The 27052-nt window shown below is 38.6% G+C and overlaps 1 protein-coding gene, 1 long non-coding RNA gene and 1 other non-coding gene across 6 annotated transcripts in view; 1 reads left to right on the top strand and 2 right to left on the bottom strand.

Annotated features, from left to right (window-relative positions):
* Positions 1-19128, bottom strand: part of LOC138761998 (von Willebrand factor D and EGF domain-containing protein) — a 327980-nt gene extending 308852 nt beyond the window's left edge. The window contains exons 1-3 of one of the 4 annotated variants that reach the window (XM_069935109.1): positions 19062-19115; positions 14433-14473; positions 12249-12367 (exon numbers count right to left, since the gene is read on the bottom strand). The gene's annotated coding sequence lies outside the window, so the exon portion shown is untranslated. Of the gene's footprint in view, positions 1-12248; positions 12368-14432; positions 14474-16061; positions 16214-19061 lie in introns of those variants that run through there. The other 3 variants (XM_069935106.1, XM_069935108.1, XM_069935105.1) reach the window with 3 other exon arrangements.
* Positions 16411-24210, top strand: LOC138761999 (uncharacterized). Its single transcript, XR_011356700.1, has 3 exons — positions 16411-16712; positions 17223-17385; positions 23512-24210. It is a non-coding gene; the product is annotated as an uncharacterized lncRNA (long non-coding RNA).
* On the bottom strand, positions 19452-19558 carry LOC138762542 (U6 spliceosomal RNA). The gene has a single exon (XR_011356949.1). It is a non-coding gene; the product is annotated as a U6 spliceosomal RNA (small nuclear RNA).
* Positions 24211-27052: the final 2842 nt, after the last annotated feature.

Below are 27052 nucleotides of genomic sequence, written 5' to 3'. Positions count from 1 at the left end.
AGGTAGCTGGGTGACCGTCAGGGAAGGGGAATAGACAGAGAGCAGAGCACCCCTGTGGCATTTCCTATCCACAATAAGTACGCAGTTTTGCATACTATTGGTGGGGACAACCTACAAGGGACAAGTTGTTGAGGCATGTCTCCGGCACTGAGACTGGACTGTCAACTCAAAAAGGAAGGAGGGAAAAGAGAAGAGCAGTAGTGAGAGGGGATTTGATAGTTATGGGGACAGATAAGAGGTTCTATGGGAGAGATCGGGAATCCTGAATGGTCTGTTGCCTCCCTCATGCCTGGGTCCGCAGTCTCTCAGATTGAGTTCTCGGTATTCTCAGGAAGAGGATGTCATTCATGGTCCTTGTAGGGACCAATGACATTGGTAGGAAGGATGAAGAGGTTCTGCAAAGAGAGTTTAGGGAGTTAGGAGGAAAATTGAAGGATAGGTCCTTTGGAGTTGCGATCTCAGGAGTCCTACCTGTGCCATATGCTAGTGAGGCTCAAAATAGTAAGTTAATGCAGTGAAATATGTGGCGAAAGAGATTGTTCAGGAGGGAAGCTTCATGCTTCTGGACAATTGGCCTCTGTTCCAGGGAAGGTGGGACCTGTTCTGATGGAAAGGCTTGTACCTGAACTGAAGCGGGACTAACATCCTTGTGGGTAGGTTTGCTAGTGCTGCTCTGGTGGATTTAAACTAGATTTGCAGAAGATGGGAACCAGAGTGTTAGAGCAGATAGTGAGTTGAAGGAGGATAAAGGTCAATGTGCGGACTGCATGTATAGACAGAAATCAAAGGTTTGTATGTGATAGAAATGTTCTCAGCTCTATTTATTTCAATGCAAGGAGTATTGTTTGAAAGACAGATAAGCTTAGGGCATGGATTGGCACATAGGATTAAGACATTATTGCAATTAATGAGACTTGGTTGCAGGAGGGGCAGGACTGGCAGGTCAATATTCTGGGGTTCCATTGTTTCAGACATGATAGAGGGGGAGGGATGAAAGTGGGAGGAGTCAGGGAAAATAATTACAGCTGTGCTTTGACAGGACAGCCCAGAGGACTTGTCTACAGAGGTCACATAGGTGGAGCTGAGAAAGATGTGACCACATTGATAGGGTTGTATTATAGACCATCCAATATTCAGAGAAAATTGGAGGAGCAAATCTGTGGAGAGATAGTAAACCAATATAAGAAACAGAAAGTTGTGATAGGAGATTTTAACTTTCCACATATTGACTGGGACTCCCATACTGTAAAAGGGCTGGATGGCTTGGAGTTTGACAAATGTGTTCACGAAAGTTTTCTAAATCAATATATGGAGGTACCTATGACATAGGATGCAATACTTGATCTCCTATTAGGGACCAGACAGGTCCGGTGACCAAAGTATGTGTGGGCGAACATTTTGGGTCCAGAGACCATAATGCCTTAGTTTCAAGTTAATTATGGATAAGGATAGGTCTGGTCCTCGAGTTGAGATTTTAAATTGGAGAAAGGCTGATTTTGTGGAAATGAGAAAAGATCTAGGAAGAGCAGATTGGAGTAAGTTGTTTTCTGGCAAGGATGTGTTAAGTAACTGGAAGGCCTCAAAGGCAAAATGTTGAGAGTGCAGAGTTTGCTTGTTCCTGTCAGGATTAAAGGCAAAGTTAACAGACATGGGGAACCTCGATTTTCAAGGGATATTAGCAATCTGGTTTAGAAAAAGATGAGAAAGGTGTATAGCAGGCATAAGCAACAAGGAGCAAATAAGGTTCTGGACGAGTATAGAAAATGTAAGAAAATACTGAAGAAGGAAAAAAGGCAAGAGGTTGCTTTGGCAGATTATGTGAAGGTAAACCCGAATGATGTCTACAAGTATATTTAGAATAAAGGGATAGTAAGGGACAAAATTTGTCCCCAAATAGATCAGAGCAGTTGTCTGTGTGGAGCCTCATGAAATGGGGGAAATCTTGAACAGTTTTTTTTTGCTCCCTATTTACAGGAAACTGGCATGGTGTAGAAGCAGTAGTTTCAGATTTTTTTTTCCGGCTTCAGATTTATTGTTAGAGTACATAAATGACATCACATATAACCTTGGGATCCTGTGGGCATGGCAGTGTTACTATTAGTGCAAAAAATAAACTGTACATAATGCAAACATGTAAAGAAATAAAAGAACTGTAACAGATAATGAATATAAACAAACTGCAGTACAGAGAGAACAAAAGAAAATAAAAAAAGTGCACAATTAAAAAATCCTTAACTGAGTGTCTGATTGAGTTTGTTGTTGACGAGACTGATGGTGGAAGGGTAGCAGCTGTTCCTGAACCTGGTGGAGTGAGTCTTGAGGCACTTATACCTCTTTCCTTGTGGCAGCGGAGAAAACAGAGTGTGTGCTGAGTGGTGTCGGCCTTTGAAGATTGCTGCTGCCATGTGTCATGGAGTATTTAGAGTTTAAACAGGAGGAGATGTTTGTGGCCTTACAGCGAATAATGGTAGATAAATCCCCTGGGCCTGACATGATATTCCCTTGGACCTTGAGGGAGTAAGTGTAGAAATTGCAGGGGCCCAAGCTAAATATTTAAAATGCCCTTAGCCACGGGTGAAGTGCCAGAGAATTGGAGGGTAGCTCATGTTATTCTGTTGTTTAAAAAAGGCTCCAAAATAAACCAGGAAATTACAGGGAAATGAACCGGATGTCAATAGTAGATAACTTATTGGAGGGTGTTCTGACAGATCGGATATATAAGTATTTGGACAACCAAGAGCTGTTTATAAGGAGAGTCAGCATGGCTTTGGGTAGAGTGTGTTTATCGAATCTTGGAGGTGCTTCATTTTGGTAAGAAGAATCGAACAGGACATACGTGGTAAATGGGAGAGCATTAAGGAATACAGAAGAGCAGAAAGATTTAGGAGTAACGGTACATCGTTCCCTGAAGGTAGAAACTCACGTGAATAGGGTGGTGAAGAAGGCTTTTAGTATGCTGGCCTTTATCAATCATTGCATGGAATATAGGAGTTGGGAGGTGATGTTGAGACTGTATAAGACGTTGGTGCGGCCTAATTTGGAGTTCTGTGTGCAGTTCTGGTCGCCTAATTATAGGAAGGATATAAACAGAGTGGAGAGAATGCAGAGAAGGTTTACCAGAATGTTACCTGGGTTTAAGCATCTAGAGTACAGGGAGAGATTGGACAGATTAGGTCTTTATTCTTTGGAGCGTAGAAGGTTGAGAGGGGATTTGATAGAAGTATTTAAGATTATGAAAGGGATAGACAGAGTGGATGTGGATAGACTATTTCCGTTAAGAGGAGGAAAGATTAAAACAAGAGGACATGAGTTAAGAATTAAGGGGCAGAGGTTTAGAGGTAACGTGAGGGGGAACTTCTTTACTCAGAGAGTGGTAGCCGTGTGGAATGAGCTTCCGGGAGAAATAGTGGCGGCGGAGTCAATTGTATTATTTAAGAAAAGGTTGGACAGGTATATGGATGAGAAGAAGATGGGGGGTTATGGGCATTGTGCAGGGAGGTGGGACTAGAAAGGGGTGTTTGGTTCAGTGTGGACTAGAAGGGCCTAATGGCCTGTTTCCGTGCTGTAATTGTTATGTTATGTTATATGTTATGTTATTGTGGAGGTTACCAAGAACATAGATGAAGGAAAGGCTGTGGATGTTGTCTACACGGACTTAAGTAAGGCCTTTGAAATTATTAGTTCAGAAGTTTCAGACACTAAGTCTCCATAGAGAAGTTGTAAACTTGATTCGAAATTGGCTGAATGAGAGAAGATAGACAGTGGTAGTAGATGATTGGTTCTCAGCTTTGGGGATCAGTGCTGGGACCATTGTTGTTTGTTGTCTAAGTCAATGATCCGAATGAGGTGATAAATTAGATCAGCAAGCTTGCTGATGACACTTTGATTGGAGGTGTGTGGACAGTGAGGAAGGCTTTCAAAGGGATCTGTACCAACTGGAAAAATGGGCCAGAAAATGGCTGATGGAATTTAATGGAGATAAGTGAGAGGTGATGCATTTTGGAAGGACAAACTAAGGTAAGACATACACAGTAAATGTTAGGACGCCAAGGAGTATGGAGGTACCAAGGGATCTGGGAATACAAATGCACAATTCCCTGAAAGTGAGGTCACAGGTAGACAATTTTGTAAAGAAAGCTTTTGGCACATAGGGCTTCATAAATCAAAGTTGGGATGTTATGTATAAGACATTGGTGAGAGCAAATTTGGAGTATTGTTTGCAATTCTAGTCACCTAACTCTGGGAAAGTTATCAGTAAGATTGAAAGAATGCTGAGAAGATTTACTCAGATGTTTCTAGGTCTTCAGGAGTTGAGTTTCAGAGAAAGATTAAACAGTTTAGAACTTTATTCTTTGGAGTGTAGAAGAATGAGGGGAGATTTGATAGAGGTTTACAAAATTATGAGGGGTAAGGACAGAGTAAATGTGAGTAGGCTCTTTCCACTTAGATTAGGAGAGATAAATACAAGAGGACATGGCTTTAGGGTGAAAGATTTATGGGGGGGAACTTGTACACTCAAGAGTGTTGGGAGTGTGGAACGAGCTGCCATCTGATGTGGTAAATGCAGGCTCGCTCTAAGTTTTAAGAATCAATTTGATAGATACATGGATGGGAGAGGTCTGGAGGGTTATGGACTGGGAGCATGTCATTGGGACTAGCAGAAGGTCAATGGAGCTAGCAAAATAAAATTTTGGTACAGACTAGAAGAGCAGAATAGCCTGTTTCCTGAACTGTAGTGTTCTATAGTATTTGTTGTTTTTTTTTAAAGCTGTTCAATTTACTGAAATCTTTAATATTTATTTTTTGGAGTAAGTTGAGTAGGACCGATAAAATAAGGCACCGTGTAGCTGTTAGCACAACACTGATACAGCGCCAGCGATTGGGTACAGGGGGTTGAATCCTGTGCTATCTCTAAGGAGTTTGTACATTTTCTCTGTGACTATGTGGATTTCTTCCAGTGGCTCTGGTTTCCTTCCACCATTTGAAGCATACCAGGCGATTGTAGGTTAATTGGGTGGTACAGGTTTGTGGGATGGAAGAGCTCGTTACTATAGTGTATATCTAAATATAAATGTAAAATGGACAATTCACAATGTTTAAGAGCCTTTGGAAGACTAGATTGTGGCTCTACAAATATTTTATTATACACCTTTGTACATTTTTCCCCAGACGTTTTAATCATTTAATCATTTCAACATGCATTTTATCAGTAAGTGGCTTCAAATAAACAGTTCAGAAATAATTCCTCATGTGCTTAAAATGGAGAGTGGAAAGGTTTTGATTAATTGATATAAATACATAAGATTTAATTTTGAATTTAAGATGTTAAAATATAATGTCCTTGCTCATTCATTATCAATTTTACCATGAATAAAAGGATATAATTAATTGAGAAATAATGAAGCATTGTATCAATGTGCAGAATAGTGACATCTGTCATGGTTAAAAATGGACCAAAGCAATAAAATGAACTTCAGAGATAATATAGTAAAAAAAAAAGGTTTCCTGAGAGTGATTTAAAGAATGTAATTTTATGATGGAGTTGAACTGATCATATAAGGCACTGGAGGCTCGTTCAACAAAATAATGTTCCAGTGCTTTGAAATCCTACTATTTATCCCGTGTTCTGTAAATGGAAAGCTACAAGTCCGTAAATGCTATGCAACTCCACATCTGACAATAAAGTTTTATTGTGAGCCTCTGAAAAAAGTGGCTCACTTCTCACTTATCCGGAGCCAGTTGTCATCCAATTTGCTGTCGCCTTCAACACACCAATTCTACCTTTAACTATTTGATAGAAAGAATGTTTGAAAATAAAGCACTCAAGCGCAACACAAAAAATGTGGTCAATAGACATCTGACACTTGAACTAAAAAATAGATCAGGAGCCTCGGGGCACTGCAGAGAACCCACCAAAGTTGTTTCCATTACATTTTTCACATCTTAGAAGGATGCACAAGCCAAGATCCTGAATTTCCTTCTCAAACCTTACCATTTCTCAAGCTATCATCCCCAAGGTCAATATTTCTAGCATTTAGGTACTGACTACATTTTCCATTGGGTCAGCCATGTTGTTGGCATACCTGACACCAGACTCTTAAAATAGGCTCATTATATGTGGCTCAATCCCCAGAAGAGATAAAAAATTGAAAGAGAAAATTATTCAAAAATATTTACAATGGCTCAATGAAAATTTTGGACATTCATGTTGACACTGAGAAATCCCGGACCCATTACATCTCAAAGTAGAGAAGTAGAATTTAGGATAGCAAACATGGAAATTGCCAAGGTGTGTTCTGCTCAGTTCCCCAACAAGAGAGAATCCAACTATACATTCATGGCATAATCATTATAAATCTCTCACTGTCAACCTCTAGTGAAAATGAGTGCATTAAGAGAGTACAATTAAAATTGGTGGGAATGAGCAGGAGGAAAGGGAAGGGATCATATTGACGAGAAAATCAAATGGACCAAGCATGTGTGGCTTTGAGTGGAGTCCAGAGGTTGGCAAACTAGCAGTGAAAAGCAAAATGCTCTCCACTATTTCCATAGTACAGGATGATGGAATACCCTTTATTTGACTTGATAAATGCTGTTTCAACAACAATCAATCAGACAAAACAAGCAACATGACAAGATGCACCATCACTTATATAAAGAGTCATCTCCTTCACTACCTGTAGCTGCTGTGTGCAATGTACAGACATGCCTGGCAGCTAATTTCCTTGTCTACTTTGAGAGAACAAAAAAAGAACACCACCATCTGCAGGTTCCCTTACACATCATACTATCTTGATTTGGAAATGCTTTGTTGTTTCATGTTCAGAGTTTAAGTTTAATGTCCCATTGTTGTGTTTGGAAACGTATCAGCTTCAGTGCGTTCACAGAGAGAGGAGTCTGGACACAATCTAAGATAATCTTAATGAACACACAGGAGACAAACAGGGAAGAGTTCAAATGATATTTAATTACTCTACTACTAAATAACGACATAGACATTCAAATCGGACTGAGGTTGGACTCCGACGCTGGTGGCTGCTTATCCTACCTCACTCTCCTACATATGTAGACTCTTCACAGACTGGACCTTTCAAACACACTCTTGACTTTGTGTATCAACATGGGTGTGGCTCTCTGCAAGGACTTATCTATTGCAGTACTATGGCTCAACTCATTGTAATGCATGCCATACCCACAACTCCTCCAGCAATATCCACAGTTGCATGGAGTGATGCTTAGGACTTGTACCAAGAGGCAGAGAGAAAAGAATGCAATATGCATCAATGTTTTATATTGTTCAGAGCTGGGCATCTGGCTAATGATGACCATTCAGCCAAGTTTTCAATCTCCATCCTGTATGCTATTGTCATATTGAGTTACACAGTTGTAGGTGTAAAGTGAGTAGAGTTGATTCGCTCTTTCTCCTGTTATTAATGTTCTTATGTAAATCTGTACTCCATAGGAGGACTGTCAAGCAGAAGAACTGTAGTGATTGAAAAAGGCAATTCATCTTCTCAAGGCTGGTGAAGAAAGGGCAACTTGGCATTGTCAGTGAAGCCTACGTCCCACAAAATTAAGTTAACATAACATCATTTATAACTTTGGAGTGATTATGAGGGTTTGTTTTTAAGTTTTTCATCAGTTATGTCTTTTAATTATTATTGTTTTAATTATTCATTTTTCTGGATCTGTTGTCACAGGTAAGGCCAGAAATTATTGCCTGCATCTAATTGCTCTTGCAATGGTGGTGAGGAGCCATCTCTTTGGCTATCCATTCTCCAACTCATGAAATACCAAGTTATATTTCAGGTTTTCTTCACCACATCTCAAAATGCTCACTATTCTTCCTTGTAGAAGAAATAAAGGGCTTTTCAAAATATTGCATCACACGCATCCACAAAGACAAAGTAAGTAATTTAGATACAGGTACTCGAATGTTCTAATGTACTCCCATTGATCGATTTAGCACAAGCATTTCAGAAATTGAGACAGTCAACTCATAATAAAGGAAATGTTATTAATCATTTTAATTGCCTTTTGCAAAACCCATTTTCATGTAATTGTAGCAATTAATGTGATTGTAATCTTTGCTTTCTTTTCTTTGGCTTGGCTTCGCGGACGAAGATTTATGGAGGGGGTAAAAAGTCCACGTCAGCTGCAGGCTCGTTTGTGGCTGACAAGTCCGATGCGGGACAGGCAGACATGATTGCAGCGGTTGCAGGGGAAAATTGGTTGGTTGGGGTTGGGTGTTGGGTTTTTCCTCCTTTGCCTTTTGTCAGTGAGGTGGGCTCTGCGGTCTTCTTCAAAGGAGGTTGCTGTCCGCCAAACTGTGAGGCGCCAAGATGCACGGTTTGAGGCGTTATCAGCCCACTGGCGGTGGTCAATGTGGCAGGCACCAAGAGATTTCTTTAGGCAGTCCTTGTACCTTTTCTTTGGTGCACCTCTGTCACGGTGGCCAGTGGAGAGCTCGCCATATAACACGATCTTGGGAAGGCGATGGTCCTCCATTCTGGAGACGTGACCCATCCAGCGCAGCTGGATCTTCAGCAGCGTGGACTCGATGCTGTCGACCTCTGCCATCTCGAGTACTTCGACGTTAGGGATGTAAGCGTTCCAATGGATGTTGAGGATGGAGCGGAGACAACGCTGGTGGAAGCGTTCTAGGAGCCGTAGGTGGTGCCGGTAGAGGACCCATGAATCGGAGCCGAACAGGAGTGTGGGTATGACAACGGCTCTGTATACGCTTATCTTTGTGAGGTTTTTCAGTTGGTTGTTTTTCCAGACTCTTTTGTGTAGTCTTCCAAAGGCGCTATTTGCCTTGGCGAGTCTGTTGTCTATCTCATTGTCGATCCTTGCATCTGATGAAATGGTGCAGACGAGATAGGTAAACTGGTTGACCGTTTTGAGTTTTGTGTGCCCGATGGAGATGTGGGGGGGCTGGTAATCATGGTGAGGAGCTGGCTGATGGAGGACCTCAGTTTTCTTCAGGCTGACTTCCAGGCCAAACATTTTGGCAGTTTCCGCAAAGCAGGACGTCAAGCGCTGAAGAGCTGAACAAGAAAATAACCCATTAAAATTACATTGTTTTCCTTTGTAATTTCTTTCAGAACCTTTTTATGTTGAAAAGAAATGAAATTTGAGATTTATTTTAAAAATGTAAAGCACAATAAGTTAATTAAAACAGTGACAAAATGATTTTGAACCATGGAAATAAAGCAATTTGGGAGAATAATTGTTTTGCAATTAACTTTGGTATTTCACAAAAAAAAGCACCACTTGAAGCTGCACACACCAGGTATTGATCTCAGTTACACAAAAGGACATCTGGAGTTTTTGAGATTTTTGTCAATGAAACATTGGTTACCAGAAATAACATGAAGCATAGGCCACAGCTGACAATTCTTCATAGAATGGGAGGCATAACTATTTGATACTACATACCATGACTGAAGAATGACAACCTCAGTGGAACCAATAGCCCCTTTTCCACTGGTATCTCAGTTAATTAGCTGTTCGGAGTGTTCTACCTTCAACCGGAAATAGGTGAATTTCTGCTGTCCCTTTTCCACTGGTTTAAACAGCACACCAGCGTCAGCAAATGCCAGGGTTATGAGCGGGGTAGAGGCGGTTAAGCCCCGGCATGAAATGACATCATTTGACACCGGCCTTTGGACAATGTTCCTTTTCCACTGGACTCTGTCTCAGTAAATTCCCAGTTAATTCCTGGGACAAGGTGCTAGTGGAAAAGGGGTTAATGTGCACATCTTTGTGTAACATTTGAATTTATGGATCTCTATCATCTTTATCTTTGCACTCCCTCTACTTCCTAATAAGGTTGAGGAGGGGGGGGGTGAAATCTGTCCTGTCTAGCTACATCATTGTGTGGTATGGTAGCTGAAAAGCATCAGACCAGAAGTCAAAACAGAGGATCATCAAAATAGCTGAGATCAATGTGGTCTCCCTTTCCTCTATTGATGATATATACTAGGAGTATTGCTTAAATGGAACTCAAAGAATTATAGAAGATCCTTTCCATCCACCACACAGCATTTCTGACCAATTAACATAAAGAAGGAGGTACAGAAGCATTTAACTCAGGCTAGGAAATAGCTTCTTCCCACAAGTTGTTAGATTGATGAACAATATCTTGTAAGAAAATCATCCCAAAATATTAATATATATTTAAATTATAATTATATACATGATCATTAAGTACTGTATATTGTGTGGGCATGCATGTGCACTGTTGTCTGGAGAAAAGCTATATATATATATATATATATATATATAGTTAAAACACACAGAGATGATAATAAACTTAAACTTGAACTTATTGTTAATTTTCAAATCAGTTGCACAGATTTTTCAGGATTGTGCCAGCTCTTCCATTTCGAACTGGAGGACCGAGTGAATTTCTGCACTCTTTTGCCAATGAAGAACTCTTAAACTAACTGATGTCTATGGAGTACAAATGGAGAGCATATAAGGTACCCAACGCAAATGCTGGAGAATTTGCTTTGGGATCCTGTTTCAGGTTAGACAGATACAAAGTTATTCAACTGAAAATAGATCTGTGAAGAAGAAAGCAAAGAATAAGTTACATGATGATTTTTAATTGTGTTTGGTGTCTGTAATTATTACCAATATATATTTTTGCATGCATTGTGTTGTTTATTTTTTAAAACAATGTTTTTTTTTTACTTCTTACTTAATTCATTTTAAATGTTGTTGAATGCCAGAGTGAAGTTGGGTGGTAAATAGTCAAAGATTTTCAGAGGAAACTTGTGGGTAGGGAATAAGGCCTAAGCACCCAACTCCAGAGCTATCCGAGCCATTGATAACAATCCATGGTCAACCAGTTCAACCTTTACTTATTGCACATCTCCTTCAGTCCATGAATCAATCATTTGGATGTGCTATGAAAAGCCTCCAATGTTCAGATATATCTGCTTAAATTACAGACCAAAACTGGATGCAATCTTTCAGATGTGGACTCATCAATACCATGAACTGTTGTACCATTGCATCTTTGCTTTTATATTCAAACCCCTCTGCATTAAATAGCAACATTCCTTTTGGTTTCCAGCCTTCTGAATTTAATCTTCAATAAATTCAGAACCCTTTTCTGCAGTCTGTCCATGAAAATAAACTTCTTTTTCCATTCATCCAAGCAAAGTGGATGCCTTCATATTTCCCACATCATATGTAGCCTGAAATTCTTCCTTAATCCTAATACACCGCTTTTGTAATTTTTTTGCATCCTCTTCATAACTTGCATCAAGATTTTATTCCCATCCAAACGAGCATCTTGTTGTGTGGCAAGGAATCACATTTTGTTTGATAATACTCCTGTGATGCTTAATGAGGTGTTTTGCCATGTTAATTCTATAAGTTGTACTTATAAATGCTTCAAATGAAACTCACCTTATTTTTGGACATGTTGAGTTTCTGTTCAATTTTGAAAATTTTAATTTTATTAACAGCACAGTAGAAGTTTATTCTGTCCATTTAAACCTGTGTCGCCCCAATTACATCCAAATTATCCAACAACCCGTATATTTTGGAAGGTGGGAGGAAACCGGAGCACCTGGTGAAAACCCAAGCAGACATGACAATAACACACAGACTTATTACAGTCAGTGGCACATTCAAACCCAGGTTGTTGGTGCCATAATAGTGTCACGGTAACTGCTACACTAACCATGCCATCCAATGCATACGAATACACTGAAAACATTAAAATGGCTACTGTCTTTTTTTTTGCATTGGTTATATCTCATGGGATCTTCCAGCATTAGGAAGTTGCATTTCAAAACTTTCATTTTTACTTGTCAAACTGCCAAGAGTTCAGAACTATTGACGAAGATTTTCTAGGACTTGGAGTCAATTTATTGAATATCATGAGAAAACTGATGAATATAACTTGCCTTAGTTGAATACAACGCTATAAAAAGTCATACTGATTTTCCTGAATCATATATTGCTAAGACTAATTACAAGTTGTATTTTATTTTTGCTCAATAAAAAAATTCATGATGTGTATACAAAATATAAGAAAGATCAAATCACCATTGAGCTTCCAATCTTTCAGCTGTAAATAATAATACATCTTTAAATCAAGACAGAATATTACTGGATGCAAAATATTTAAGACAGTCTTAAAGTGTGTGAAATTTGCAAAATGCACTGCATTTATTTCAGCATACTAGAATTTAAAAAAGGGTGTCCATGATCACTTTCTCACTTACCCAGTACTAATCAAGTGTTTTCGAGTTGAAGTGGTAACTGTTTCACTTTCCATACTGGCTTGCTTGGTATTTCCAAATTTACTGTCTGTGTGCCAGTATAAAAGTTGTTTCAACAACATCTATATGGAAAAACAAGAAGATTGATTACTAGTCTACATGTATTTTTTGATCATTTCAGATAACCAGCTGTTCCTAATTGAGTCAGAATCACTGAAATCAACACAGTGTTATTGCAATTATTCTCTTTCTACTAAAGCTGCCTAATCTGTTGAGTATTTTCAGTTATTTCAGATTTATTTAGCATTTCACAATTCCACAACGTTCTTTCTCTTTCATTGTTTCCATTCATCTACTAATTAGAGAGCTCCAAAAGCATGATGTCATCTGAATAATCTTAGTTTCCAGCCAATCACAGACATTTCCTTTGTTCTGTCCAGGGCTACCTCTGAATGTCTGATCTCAACACAATGACAAAATCATTGTGATGAAGAGATTAAATATTAACTTTCATTTTCTACAACTGCTTTCTGATTTGCTGAGTGCTTCAATTTCTGTTTTTAATCCAGATTTCCAGAATCTCCTGATGTTGCTATTTTAATTAGATTAATAATTGCTGATTGTTATGTATTTTTTTTGGAACTGTAAATTACTTTAATATTGCTTGCAAAAAAGGCGTAATGTCATGAATCTTTCTGTGTGGACATCTGTGTTTGCTCATATGGCCATAGGTCATAGTCAAAGAGCGTGAGGACAAACACTTTGGCCTACCTGGAACACATCACCCATCAATCACAATTTACACTAATCCCATTTTATTCTCCAGCATTCCCATCAACAATGTTCCGACCTGAAACATCCCCCATTTAAAAAATTTTATTGATGCTGCTTGACCTACTGAGTTTCTCCAGCAGATTATATATTTTTTTGCTCCAGATTCTAGCATTTGCAATTTCTCTTGTTTTCTTCATTTGTGGTAATGATTTGAAAGAAGGCCATTCAGCCCAACCAGTTTATGCCACCTCTCAGAGCAATTCCATTCCCCAACTCATTTCCACCTCAAATTCCCAACAACTTTCTTTGGATTCTATCAGTGAATTATGCATTAGAGACAATTTACAACAGACAACAAACCTACAGACCTTAATTTCTTTTGGTGGTGGTAGAAATAATGGAGCACCTCATGGAACTCACCCATATGGGGAACATCTGAAAACTTCATGTAGATAGAGGCCATGATCAAACCTGAGTTGTGTGGCAGCAGTTCCACTTAATTGAAACTCAGGTAAAGTATCAGCATGACCACAATTTTACATTATTACTCTTCTCTGTTTAAGATCTTGCATAACAAAAAAATAAAAGACTTTGAATGGGGACAAAAGCTTTCCAAATCCACAGCGGAGATCATGATTGAACCTGAATATCTCGTGATATGAGACATTGGCGCAACTAGCATTTGGACCACCAGATGTGCTACTGGGTGGCTCTATTTGCATAGGGCCATTGACCCTCTTTAAAAAGGAGAGTGAAACTAAATGGTGTACTTTGTACTTTTGCAAAATGTTAATCAAATTAATTAAATATATTTAGTATATACATTATTAAGGTTAATGTATTTTAACTGTGTCAAAATGTCTTTGATTATTTGGGACAATTGTGGATTGTGGTCCAATAGCAATCAGAGTATTGTAGGTGTGGGGCTCAGTCTACACAGCTTGAGGTTGTATGGCTGGTTGTGGATGAGCCACGTAGTCACAAGAGGCAAGTGTGACTATTGGCATTCAGCTAGAGGTGGACTTGAAGCTGGGGAATTTTGAACAAATCCAACCTTGTCAAAATTTATTTGTGAATGTATTATCATTTCACCAAAATAATTAACAGACTGAGTTAGAAATTGTGGACAGCTATCAATATCTTAAACAATGTTCATGGCAGAGATGCAATGAGTTCAAATCATACAATTTATTTTCAATCCTGTTTAATGATGAGAAGCTCGATCAAATCTGTGTCCTTATAAAACTTGTTCAAGTTTGCCAAATTCTAAAGAAAAATACTGTAGAAGGTCACTTAATTATTCACAATCTAAGTTAATCATGATAAATTAAGATTGAAAGACCATAGTTAACAATCTTAATTAGAAACAGATTCAATTTATCACAGGTTTTAAACACAGAAGTATGCAATTACTTTTGTTGGCGTTTTGTAGCAGTCACCTTTCAGAACGTGATCTGGTTTTGGCAACAAAAAGCATGAAATTGTATTACTTTCTCCATAAATAAATAAATAAAAATTTTGAAAATTTTAATTATATTATATATATATATATATATATATTTGTTTGTGTTACCTGAACATATTTTCCCATTTTTACTTAAATATACAGTAAGTTATATTTTTGCCATATAAATGCCAGTGCAATAAAATGCAAGAGAACATTAGCAACCCAGAGGTTATCATTGACCAGAAGTTAATTGGAGCCACTATATTAATGCCATGGATTGAAAAGCTAGGGAAGGACAAGACATTATGTGATGTGAAAATCAACAAATTGCAGAGAATGGAAATCTAAAATAAAATCTGAAAGGGAAACCTGAAAAAGAAATATATTTGTTTTCTAAAGGAAAGCAAATGAAATGATTATAGTTCTGGTTTGGTCACCATTGATTTTGCCGCTTATTTGTACTGCATTATAATGGGGGAATATGTTCATCATGAACATTGATGTTTCATGACAGGCACTGAAGTCTTTCTTTTAAACATATTGCAATCAAGAAAATGCAGCAGTCTATTTGCACGCATGTTTCAACAGACAGCAATGTAATAAAGACCAAGCAATCCGTTTTGATAATCTTGGATGAAGAATGAAGACTGGATAACACTTCCATTCTTCTTTAAAATTGTGCCTTAAAATCTTTTATATCCATCAATTTATGTCTTAACGAAGAAAGTTGCAGCTCCAAGAGACTCCTATGCCATCGGTGTTCTGTGATTAGTAAAGGATTGCTTAAGGTGGTAGGTGAGTGGGAGGGGAAGGTTGAGAATCACTGCTCTAGACCCAATTGCTACTGAAATATTTTGCTTGAGAAAAATTTTCATCGGCCCATTTCCTTTGGAGTTATGAAACCTGTACATAATGAGTCAATATGATTAAAACAGTGGTTTTCAAACTTTTTCTCTCCACTCGCATGCCTCCTTAAGTAATCCCTTACTAATCTCGGAGCACTGATGGCATAGGGATTACTTAAGGTGCTATAGGAGTGGAAAGAATAAGTGTGAAAACCACTGTGTGTCGACCATTTCCATGCCATTGATAGATCAGATGAGATTTTTATGCCTGGCACTGGTATGAATTAAAACACTTGTGAGGTGATGGTGTTGCTTATTTGGATATGAATGACACTTGAAATCAATAAATTGATTGCAAAAGAATTTGGCTGGTGCCAGGAATAATGTGGAATGCAATAGCTGTGAATTTTAGAATAAATGAAATTATTAATGTTAGAAGGAATAAAGCATGTTTTATGGTTTCACTACTTCTATAAATCTTTAGAAATCAGAATGGATATGATGAGGTTAAATGCTCCATTATGTGGGGTAATTTCAGCAGTTTATTTTTCCCCACAATCAGATGGACCTTTGCCCTAATCCATCACTTGGTGGCTGGTTCCCATAATTTTTTTTCTACATCATTGTGATTGAGTACTATTACGCACTGTTCCACTGATTCAATCTTCAATCAGATGTAATATCTTGCACAAGGCAATCAGGGACAAAATGTTCGAATCACATCTTTATTGGTCAATTATAAAGACTTACGTCACATTAAGTATTTCTTGGGTTCTTTATCTCAATTTTCTCTGCTGATGGACATCTCCAAATCTTTAAATAAAATCAACTCTGTCATGCGTGCCTTAGGAAATGTTAATGTATCTTTCTATTGACCTGGAGGCATTAATATTCATGGTGAAATTATAAAGCACCTAATACCATTGTTTTATCATAGCTACAGAGGTGGTCACAATAGGAGGCTCTCAGCCCATGAAGTCAACAATGGATCCAAGCAGCTGCTGGTGAATTTTATTGAACATAATTATCATGTCTTAACAAATGCTGTATATTTATGAAATATATTAAAATAATTATTGTCATTATTCATTTTGACCATGTTGTTGATGTTTCATTTTCTGTTTTTTTTTTAATTGAGCAGTTTAATTGTACACTTTGAGAAACTATTCACCAACTCATAGTAATTATAAACTAGCTTAGAGACAAATTAAGAGACTATTGACTCCCTGCAGAGCACAGGGCCAGTCCAGTGTGTTCTGGCTCATCTTCATGTCATTTTCATTTTTTTTCCCCCACTTTATTTAATTCTAAACACATATTCTTGTTTTTGACACTTACTGGTAAAGGATAAACTACATTGATCATTTTTACAAATATTAACGTTGAAAATAAGCTGTTTCAGTAAGTAAACAAAAAATATATATTTTAAAATAAGTGCTTCTTTCCAGTGAATGAAATTAAGCAAGAAACATAGCTCTGGTCATTTAAAAATAGTTTTTTGGAAGTTTAACTCCAGTCTTTGGATGCTTATTGTTAAACATACAATGCAATAATATTCAACTTCAATAGTTCAGAACTTCAGAAGCAGAGAGTAATATGTCGGCACTTCAACAAACCTGCAAAGAGAGATTGCTTTTGTCAAATTTCACATCACAAGCTCATTGACCATCAATGAGCAGGCTCTTCAGAATTTTCAAGGGAATGATTTAATCCAATAGCTCCTTACAAATCCCCACATAAATAAAACTTTATAATATAAATTACATTTAAATGTTTTCTTGTAAAAAAAAACTGATATCTTTGCAAGATATGAGAAATGAAATAATAATTATACATTTACAAACATGTGAGAGGAACTACTCAATTTTTTTAAAAACCTGTGCTGTCTAAAAGGAATCTTATTAATTGTAGAGCTGCCTTCAAGATTCAAGTTCAGTTGCAAATCTGCAAAGTGGAGAAGTCCTTTCATGCCTTGTGCTGTGAATGTCACATTTGTATCTTGGCAACTGTATTTCATTTCAAGATTTTTTTTCCACTGGAAGGAGTTACATGTTTGAACTCATTAATTCACTTGGTGAGCAATTTTACTATCATCCAATATCAAAGATAGCATTAAAATATAGTAAGCGGGTTAAAATATAATCAAGACACACTAGTACACTGCTATGACTGATGTAATCATTATACTGCTTTTTGAAAAAATCTATTAAATTAATATTGTGCTTTCTGATCACGTCAGAAAATATTTTGCATTTATTGTTTTCACTGAGTAGGTTAAATAAGATGTAAAATAGAAACCAATAACAAAAATGATACTTATTAGTTGATGAACAGTATTATTCTTTTTAGCCCCACCATTCCCTGAGAATGCCTTGAAAAATGCAAATTTTCCAACTATTTAAGAATTGATCCCTGTTTAGTTGTAAATTCTAATATATTAAACAAAGGTATTGTTATTGTTAATTCCCTTCCAGTTGAAATTCTATTGTCGTTTAAATGAATAGCTGCAAAATTACTTTGGTCCACAAATTGCAAATCCCATGGATGGGTTCATTGTGACAGTCCAGACATCAAGATCAAACCAGAATAATGAGTAAGACAACTACTTCCACCCTTCTGACCTGAAACATTTTCATTCTTCAGAGATGTGGACATCATTGGCTGGCCAAACATTAGTTGCTCATCACAAATTGCCCCTAAATTGGACCACTCCATAAGAAGTTCGAAAAACAATTAAGATTCATTTAGGTGCAGTGCAATAATGGGAAGATCAGCAGATTCCCTTCTCTGAAGGACATCAATTAGCCAGCTTTGTCATTCATTTTTATTCCCGATATTTTCTTTAATTATTTGTATACCCACGCCCCAAATGCTTTCATAGAATTGGAAATCATGACTACATGACTCAGGGCTCAGGGCTCAAAAATACTAGCCCAGCCTCTTCACCATTTTTAAACTAGCTAGGAATTACTGGGGTGGACTGGAATACAGTGACCAATGGTGGAAAGGAAAAATGTGCTAACATTTCATGAATTAAACAATGCCTTTACTGCGTTATTTCAGACATCCAGCATCAGCAGTTAATTATTTTCATTCGGTTATTAACATTTCATGATTGAAAGAAGACTTTTTAAGAAATAAACACAGAGTAATTGTAATCTGGACTGTCTAAGAAGGGGGAGGAGGCAGGTACTTCAACAACATTTAAAAAAGTACTTGGTTGAACATAAGAATTGGCAGTGCATGGTCAGCTAATTACTGAGTTCTGGTAAATGGGAGTAGAATGGATGGGGACATGATAGTTTCATACCAATGTAGGCCAAAGTGCTTGTTTCTGTGCAATATGACTACTGAACTTGAAATTACATTGATTGTAGTGCCTAAAGTGGCCAGGTTCTGCATTGCTATTTAAATTTCTTTTAACCATATAGCATGGTAGAGGGCCGTTCTGGCCCATGAAACCCATGCCATCCAATTAACCTACCAACCCCATATGTTTTGGAAGGGGCGAGAAACCAGAACACCTGGAGAAAACCCAGAGGGTTTATTGTCATGAACAAGTCATGAAATTTGATGTTTTGAGGCAGCATCACAGGGAAAATATTCATGTTCTAGCCATCTTACAATATTACTATATAAAAAAGTGTACGAAAAGACCATGTCTTTGGTTATTGATTATTCAGGAATCTCATGGCAGCCGGGAAGAAGCTGCCCTTGTGCCATTGAGTGCTCATCTTTAGGCTACTTTACCTTTGTCCTAATGATAGTAGAGTGAAGAGGACATGGCCTGGATGGTGGGGTTCTTGAGGATAGAAGCTGCTTTTTTAAGGCACCACCTCATAAAGATGTCCTGTGATGTCACAGGCCGAGTTAACAACCCTCTGGATTTTATTATTATCCTGAGAGTTGGCACCTCCATACCAAGCAGGAAGCAAGCAGTCAGAATGTTCTCCATGGTATACCTATCGAATTTTATGAGAGTCTTTGGTGACATACCAAATATCCTCAGACATCTCACACAATGTAGCCCCTGGTGAGCTTTCTTTGTGATTGCATGAAGGTGGAAACTCCAGGACAGATCCTTGGAGATGTTCACACCCAGGAATTTGAAGTTCTTCTATTTTCTTTTTTTAAATTAAAAAAAATATGGAACGCTTCACGAATTTGTGTGTCGTTCTTGCACAGGGACCATGATAATCTTCTCTGTGTCGTTCCAATTTTAGTACCTGTGCTGCCGAAGTGAGCACAAATTTGAAGTTCTTGACCCTCTCCACTACTGAGCCCTCGATGAGGACTGGGTCCTGTTCCCCTGACTTCCTCCTGAAGTCCACAATCGTCTCCTTGATTTTGCTGACGTTGAGCACATGGTTGTTGTTACACCATTCAATGAGCTGATCCATCTCCCTCCTGTAGACCTCCTCATTGCCATTTGTGATTCCTCCATCGAGTGTGGCAAATTTATACATAGAATTGAAATTGTGCCTGGCCACGCAGTAATGAGTGTATAATGAGTAGCACAATGGGCTAAATACTCATCCTTGGGGTGTGCCTGCATTGATGATCAGTGAGGAGTCATTGCTTCCAATTCATACTGACTGTGGTCTTCAATTATATATAGAGAGTTTTCAGCAATAGCAGGGTTTTTTTTTGTTCTTCCAATTGAATTTTTTTTTCCTGTTCTGTTGTAATCTTGGAATGATTCATGTGCAGCCCACTTGTAAAATCATGGATGGCTCAATAAATTTGGAAGTTACCTTCAGGGACAAATTAATAGTTTAGGGGCAGCTCAGTTAGTATAACACTGTTTCACCACCAGCAGTTTGGTTGGGGTTTGAATCCTGCACTGCCTGTAAGGAGGTGATAAGGTCTCCCTCTGTCTGCATAGGTTTTCCCCAGGAGCTCCAGTTTCCTCCCACCATTTGAAAAATACAAAGGGTTGCAAGTTCATTGGGTGGCATAGATTCATGGGCTGAAATGCCCTGTTACTGTGCTGTATGTCCAAATTTAAAATAGGAAAATCTGCAATTCTTATAGATAAAAGTTTCAGGAATACTGAGAAAATCTTCATTGAGTACCAGAAGTGCAAAGGGGATTGTAATCAAATGTCAGTTTTACCTTAAGTGTGCATTAATTGGCCCATCATTCTTGATTGGTCCCATTTCCTGGTGCTGCACTTAGTATGTGTGGCTCATTCGTGGCATTCGATCTTGAGGCCAAGCAGTCTTAAAGCAGGGGTAGTGTTAATTAATTCTGAAAAATGTGGATCAAGTACTCTTTCAGAAGATTATGGCTCAGTAATTCTTGGAGTATTCTGCTACCCTTGTATCGTTGATTGGTAGAAACCATGCTTACTACAGAAAGAGCATTCCCCCACATTTCTGTCAAAGACACGGAGCTTGAACAGAAGCAGTCCTGGCAAACTCCCAACTCACAGTCCAAGTTACTTTAGGCACTTTCAGGTGACCAATTTCCCCACATGTAAAGCCGTACATTTAGGCAATATGTGGCTGTTTTGAGGCCACCTGAATGTGCAGGAGGCGCTCTTGAGGTGAGCTACGTAACCCACCTCTGAGAGGGATAATCAGCTCAGCTCAGTGGCTCCCCCAGCCACCTGAATGCAGCTGCCTGAAAGTGGATGTTAAAGGGTCAGGCTGCTGATCACAGCTGACACTGGGCAGGAGCCGAGTGTGCTCAGAGCCGCATCCTGTGCAGCTGTGTCATTCAGGTGGCCAGCATTGCACTTTAAACACTGCCACCTGAACGGCAATTTAAAGGGCCACTTCTGCTTCTTCAGGTGCATTCTATGCTAAGAATGCACCTGAAAAAGCCTTTAGAGATCATGATAAGGTCAGCTATGAAGTATCAACAGACTAGCTTTAATGGTAGGTCCATAAGTTAATATCCTGAAGTTTTAATGACTTTAAAATGGATCTTCAGCATAAAATTTATTTCATTAATCACAGCAAAGAAAAGACTGAGTATTAATAGCACTGACATGGTTAAAATGGGCAATTATGATTTTTTTCATCTAATTTTTATGCTGCCTTGAGGAGCAAAACTTGTTCTTCATATTCTAAGTGCTATACATCTCTTCATTGAGTTTGCTTTCCATAATGATTAGGAGAAATAGGTTTAGTGGGTCAATTCAACTCTAATTAATATAAACCCAGTAACCTACTTAATTTATGATATATTGAAATTACAGAGGAGTGCAGTGAAACAGAGGAATCTGAAAATACAGATAGAATTAATTCCCTCAAAGTGGTGTCACAGGGAGATAGGGCCATAAAGAGAGCTTTTAGCATGTTTTCCTTTCATAAGTATTGAGTATAGGAGTTGGGGTGTTCGAGTGAAGTTGTACAAGACATTGGTGAGGTCAAAGTTGGAGTTTTGTGTGCAGTTTTGGTCACCTAACTGCAGGAAAGATATAAGATTGTAGGAGTGCAGAGAAGATTTACTAGAATGTTTCTGGAACTAAAAGAACAGAGTTACAGGGATAGGTTAATTAAGTCAAGTCTTTATTTCCTGGAGCACAGAAGAATGAAGGGAGATTTGATATATTTATATATTGAGAGTAAATGCAAGTAAGTTTTTTTTCCCCCCCCAACTGAGGTTTTGAAGTTATGGGTTGAAGGTGAAATGGTAGAAGGGAACATTATAGGGCAGAGTATGAAACGAGCTGCCAGCTGATGTTGTGAATGTGGACGATTTCAAAATTTAAGAAAAATATGGATAGGTACATTGATGCGAGACTATGGTCTGGGTACAGGTCAATAGGACAGGTCAGAATAATAGTTCTGGATGGATTCGATGGGCTAAAGACCTATATCTGTGCTGTAGTTTTCTATACTTCAATTTTGAGCCTCTGCTAATAAGGGGCTGGACAGCCTGAAATTTAGAAGACCACCACTCCCCTCAGATGACTGGTCTTCCTATTGGCCATTTCCAGAACTTAGAATAAGTTAATCGAATCTTAGCCTCCAGATCCATTTGTTCCTATGAGCACCACTTGAATATCTGGAAAGTGGAGCAAAGAACCAGTGTGACAATAAATGGAATGTTGGTTATTGACAGCCTATATATAAACTATTTATATCATTCATTTTTCCCAAAAAAAAAGTTTGGATGATTGTACCAATAAACTCTATTAATGGATGTTTTATGCAAGAATTTTTTTGCAGAACAGAAATATTATCAGATGTTAAAAGTTTTATTTAAAATACTTAAAAAATACTGTTTTACCCCTATAACCTAATAATGTACATCTATTGACTTTTCAAAATTAATGCAATTATTAGAAACCAAATATTTCTTTTCCACATTTTCTCTGTGCTGACAGCAACTTAGCTGCAAATTTTTAAAGCTCCTCCTGCATTTTATGGTGGTGGGGGGGGGGGGCCCTTAAGGATACCTTTTCATATTCAATGAAACAGTTAAAAAAACAGAAATGGGAGGCCTCTTGGGATAGCTCCTTCATGGAGACATAGAATCATACGACAAGACCAATTAAACCCCAGTCACTGCATTTCCTCTGGATAATTTGAAATTTAGGCCTAGGTGAAGACTACATCTCAGTTGAAACAAAAGATTTTTTTTTCCCCTCTAAGCTCTCATTCAAACATCATTTGACAGCAGCATGTTTTAGATCCTATGGATCATCTGGCCAATTTTGTTTTCTGACAGCAGATGGGGGGGGGGGGGGGTGGGAATTAAGTGAGAATTCACTTAAAGTAGCCTAGTGTGGCCAACTGGAAGGAGATTTCAATTAATTCCCCCATTAATTCTTTGATAGGAAAGCCTATTGTAAAAACCCTAGCCAGCAGCATCCATTATCTTGAAAAGGGCATTCTACTTCAAAGCTGCATGCAGAAACACAGTCACCACAGAATTGCTGTGAGCTGTGTCAGGGGCATGCAGTGTTTCCATCAATTATCCTTAATAAATGAAAACAAGCGGTGAGCAGCAGCTTTCATAGTTTCATCTGATTCACTCAAAACCTAAAATACTGAAAATTTGCAAGAATACAAGGTATGGATTTATTCCAAGCATTACAAGTCAATGTATTTAGATTTATCTGTTTGTCCATTCATAACAAAGTCATCAGCTTCTCCTCAGAAATAACCGTTTATTAGAAATCAGAATTATATAGAAGTAATGCAAAATTAAAACTTAATCACTTTCCTCTGAATATATTTTATAGGTTATTTAAAAGACAAAACACATTGGTGGAAATAATGTTTCCTTATGAAGCAGTGATCAACAACAAGCAGTAGAGAGCAGCAACGAACAATGGACAAGAGCTGGCACAGTAATTGAAAGGACTGTTCAGTGGTCAATCATCAATTTCCTCTGGACTACGTGCAAGAAAATCCCACATTTTCAATCAATCACCTGTTATTAAAAGTCTGTTGTTCCTTCACATTACTGTCCTGATTGACTGTACCTTTACTTCAAAGAACACACTGAACAAGGTGAGGGCAGCACTCAGGGAATAAATCTGGAGAGAATAAATTATGCAGCATCTGCTGTGCTCCGAAATGGTGATATTATCCTGTTTGCAAAGGATAATTTTTACGTGCTTCTCTTCAGACCTGCTGTGTCAGCCATTCACCATTGTAACAATTTAGTCTTTTTGTTGAAGGCTTTGATTTCAAACCCCATTTGAGAGATCTGAGCATGTTATCTTGGTTAATATTTTAGTACAGTACCACGGGAATATTGCTATGTTGGAGGTACCTGCTCTGAAACGAACCATTAAATCAAGACATGGTCTAATCCCTCACTGATGTGAAAGCCTGCAAAACAGTATTTTGAAGAAATAGTTTGTGTTCTCCCAATGACTTGGCTCAGGTATATTACACAAAAGAATAAAAATAGATCTCATGATTTTCTCATCACATTTTCTGTGAAAATTACTTGGTTTGTTTTCCATATTACTTGACTTTTCTTCAATTTGTTTGTCCTTTAAATAATCTATAAAAATATATATTCAGTGGAAAGTGATTTCAAAATGTTAATTTTTGCATTAGTTCTATATAATTCTAACTCAAGCATGTAATTCATTGAAAGTTGTTGAGGAACATCAGCATCGAAATTTGACCATGTTGGGTGAATTTTTTGTCAATTTTGACATTACCTCGAATAGATTACACTAGAGATTCTTTTTCTTTTCTTTTCTTTGGCTTGGCTTCGCGGACAAAGATTTATGGAGGGGTATGTCCACGTCTGCTGCAGGCTCGTTGGTGACTGACAAGTCCGATGCGGGACAGGCAGGCACGGTTGCAGCGGTTGCAAGGGAAAATTGGTTGGTTGGGGTTGGGTGTTGGGTTTTTCCTCCTTTGCCTTTTGTCAGTGAGGTGGGCTCTGCGGTCTTCTTCAAAGGAGGTTGCAGCCTGCCGAACTGTGAGGCGCCATGATGCACAGTTGGAGGCGATATCAGCCCACTGGCGGTGGTCAATGTGGCAGGCACCAAGAGATTTCTTTAAGCAGTCCTTGTACCTCTTCTTTGGTGCACCTCTGTCTCAGTGGCCAGTGGAGAGCTCGCCATATAACACGATCTTGGGAAGGCGATGATCCTCCATTCTGGAGACGTGACCCACCCAGCGCAGTTGGGTCTTCAGCAGCATGGATTCGATGCTTGCGGACTCTGCCAGCTCGAGTACTTCGATGTTGGTGATGAAGTCATTCCAATGAATGTTGAGGATGGAGCGGTGACAATGCTGATGGAAGCATTCTAGGAGCCGTAGGTGATGTCGGTAGAGGACCCATGATTCGGAGCCGAACAGGAGCATGGGTATGACAATGGCTCTGTACACATTGATCTTTGTGTGTTTCTTCCAGTGGTTGTTTTTCCAGACTCTTTTGTGTAGTTTTCCAAAGGCACTATTTGCCTTGGCGAGTCTGTTGTCTATCTCTTTGTCGATCCTTGCATCAGATGAAATGGTGCAGCCGAGGTCGGTAAACTGGTTGACTGTTTTGTGTTCAGTGTGCCCGATGGAGATGTGGGGGGGATGGTAGTCATGGTGGGGAGCTGGCTGATGGAGGACCTCAGTTTTCTTCAGGCTTACTTCCAGGCCAAACATTTTGGCAGTTTCCGCAAAACAGGACGTCATGCGCTGGAGAGCTGGCTCTGCATGGGCAACTAAAGCGGCATCATCTGCAAAGAGTAGTTCACGGACAAGTTGCTCTTGTGTCTTGGTGTGAGCTTGCAGGTAACCTCAGAGAAATTAGCACTGATGTGAAATTGGATTGGACCATTTTGAATGCTGATCATTTTAGACTGTATGGACTAGATCATGTTATTATTTATTTATGATATACATTTCATCCATTAATCAATGATAGCAGCCAAATGCACATATGAGAAGAGCCAAACGAGTGCTCCAGTAGAGTTGGCCATTTGGTCATCATCGAACATAGAAACCCAAGCACAGTCCTTTGGACCACAGTGTTGTGCTGACTGAATAATCTAATCTAATAAATGTTAGATTTCCCTACTGCATAAATCTCCATTTCCCTCCAATTCCATGCCTATCTCATAGTGTCTTAAAAGATTCTATTGTACCTAATTCCATCACCATTGCTAACAGTGCATTCCATGCAGCTTCCACACTCCATGTGGAAAAATTGCCACTTACACCCTCCCTTTACTTACCCCAAGCACCTTAAAATGCCAGCCCCTCCCACTCCGATATTAGCAATTACAGCCCTAGTACGGAGGTGCCAATGCACAGGACATGTTTCTAGAATGTTGTTAATTCAGCCTGCGTCATCACGGGCATTAGTCTTCACTCCACCGAGGACATCTACAAGAGGAAGTGTCTTAAGAAAGCAGCCTCTATCCTCAAGGACACCCCCCCCCCCCACCACCACCTCTATCCAGGCCATGCCCTCTTCGCACTGCTGCCATCAGGAAGGAGGTACAGGAGCCTGAGGACAAGCAGCCAATGGCACAAAGATAGCTTCTTCTCCTCTGCCATCAGATTTCTGAATGGCCCATGAACCACAGACACAACCTTACATTCTCCTATTGCACAATTTATTTATTTTGAAATAAAAATTATTTCAATATTTGGACTGTAGTGCTGCTGTAAACACAAGTTTTGTAACATGTTCACAAAAATAAAAGCTGATTCTGAAAATGTATCTGCCCATTTGCACGATCAATGCCTCTTATCATTTCATACACCTCCATCATGTCACCCATCAGCTGCTGACACTCCAAGGAGAAAAGTCAAAGTTCATAAGGTATGCTCCCCAATCCAGACAGTATCCTTGTCAATCTCCCCTGACCATCTCTATAGCATCTACACATTTCCTGTAGTGAGGTGTCTAGAACTGAACACCATATTCCAAGTAGGGCCTTATATAGCCCTTGAACTTGAAATGTCAGGTCCACCATTCATTCAATCAGATAATTGCTGAGCTAGTTTTTTTTTTTTTTAAACAGGAGTCCCCTATTCATTTTTTAAAATCTTTATTTTCAAGTATCTGTTAATTTCTTAATAAATTCTACACAGTGACTGGGTACCACTTTACCTCAACTGAAAGAAGTTCTTCTCATCCATGTCCCCCTTTACTGATCATTATTTAGAAACAGCAATATCTGCCTTTCGACCTAAGCCTGAGGAAACATCATCCTGACATCTACCCTATCAAGCCCGATATGCATCAATTAATGACCTCTTCACACAAGATCCTGATACCAACTGTCTAATCTTCATTTAATTTTTCTTCTCTCA

Source organism: Narcine bancroftii, chromosome 4, assembly GCF_036971445.1.
Source record: "Narcine bancroftii isolate sNarBan1 chromosome 4, sNarBan1.hap1, whole genome shotgun sequence".
Lineage (NCBI taxonomy): Eukaryota > Metazoa > Chordata > Chondrichthyes > Torpediniformes > Narcinidae > Narcine > Narcine bancroftii.
This window is presented reverse-complemented; position numbering and strand designations above follow the sequence as displayed.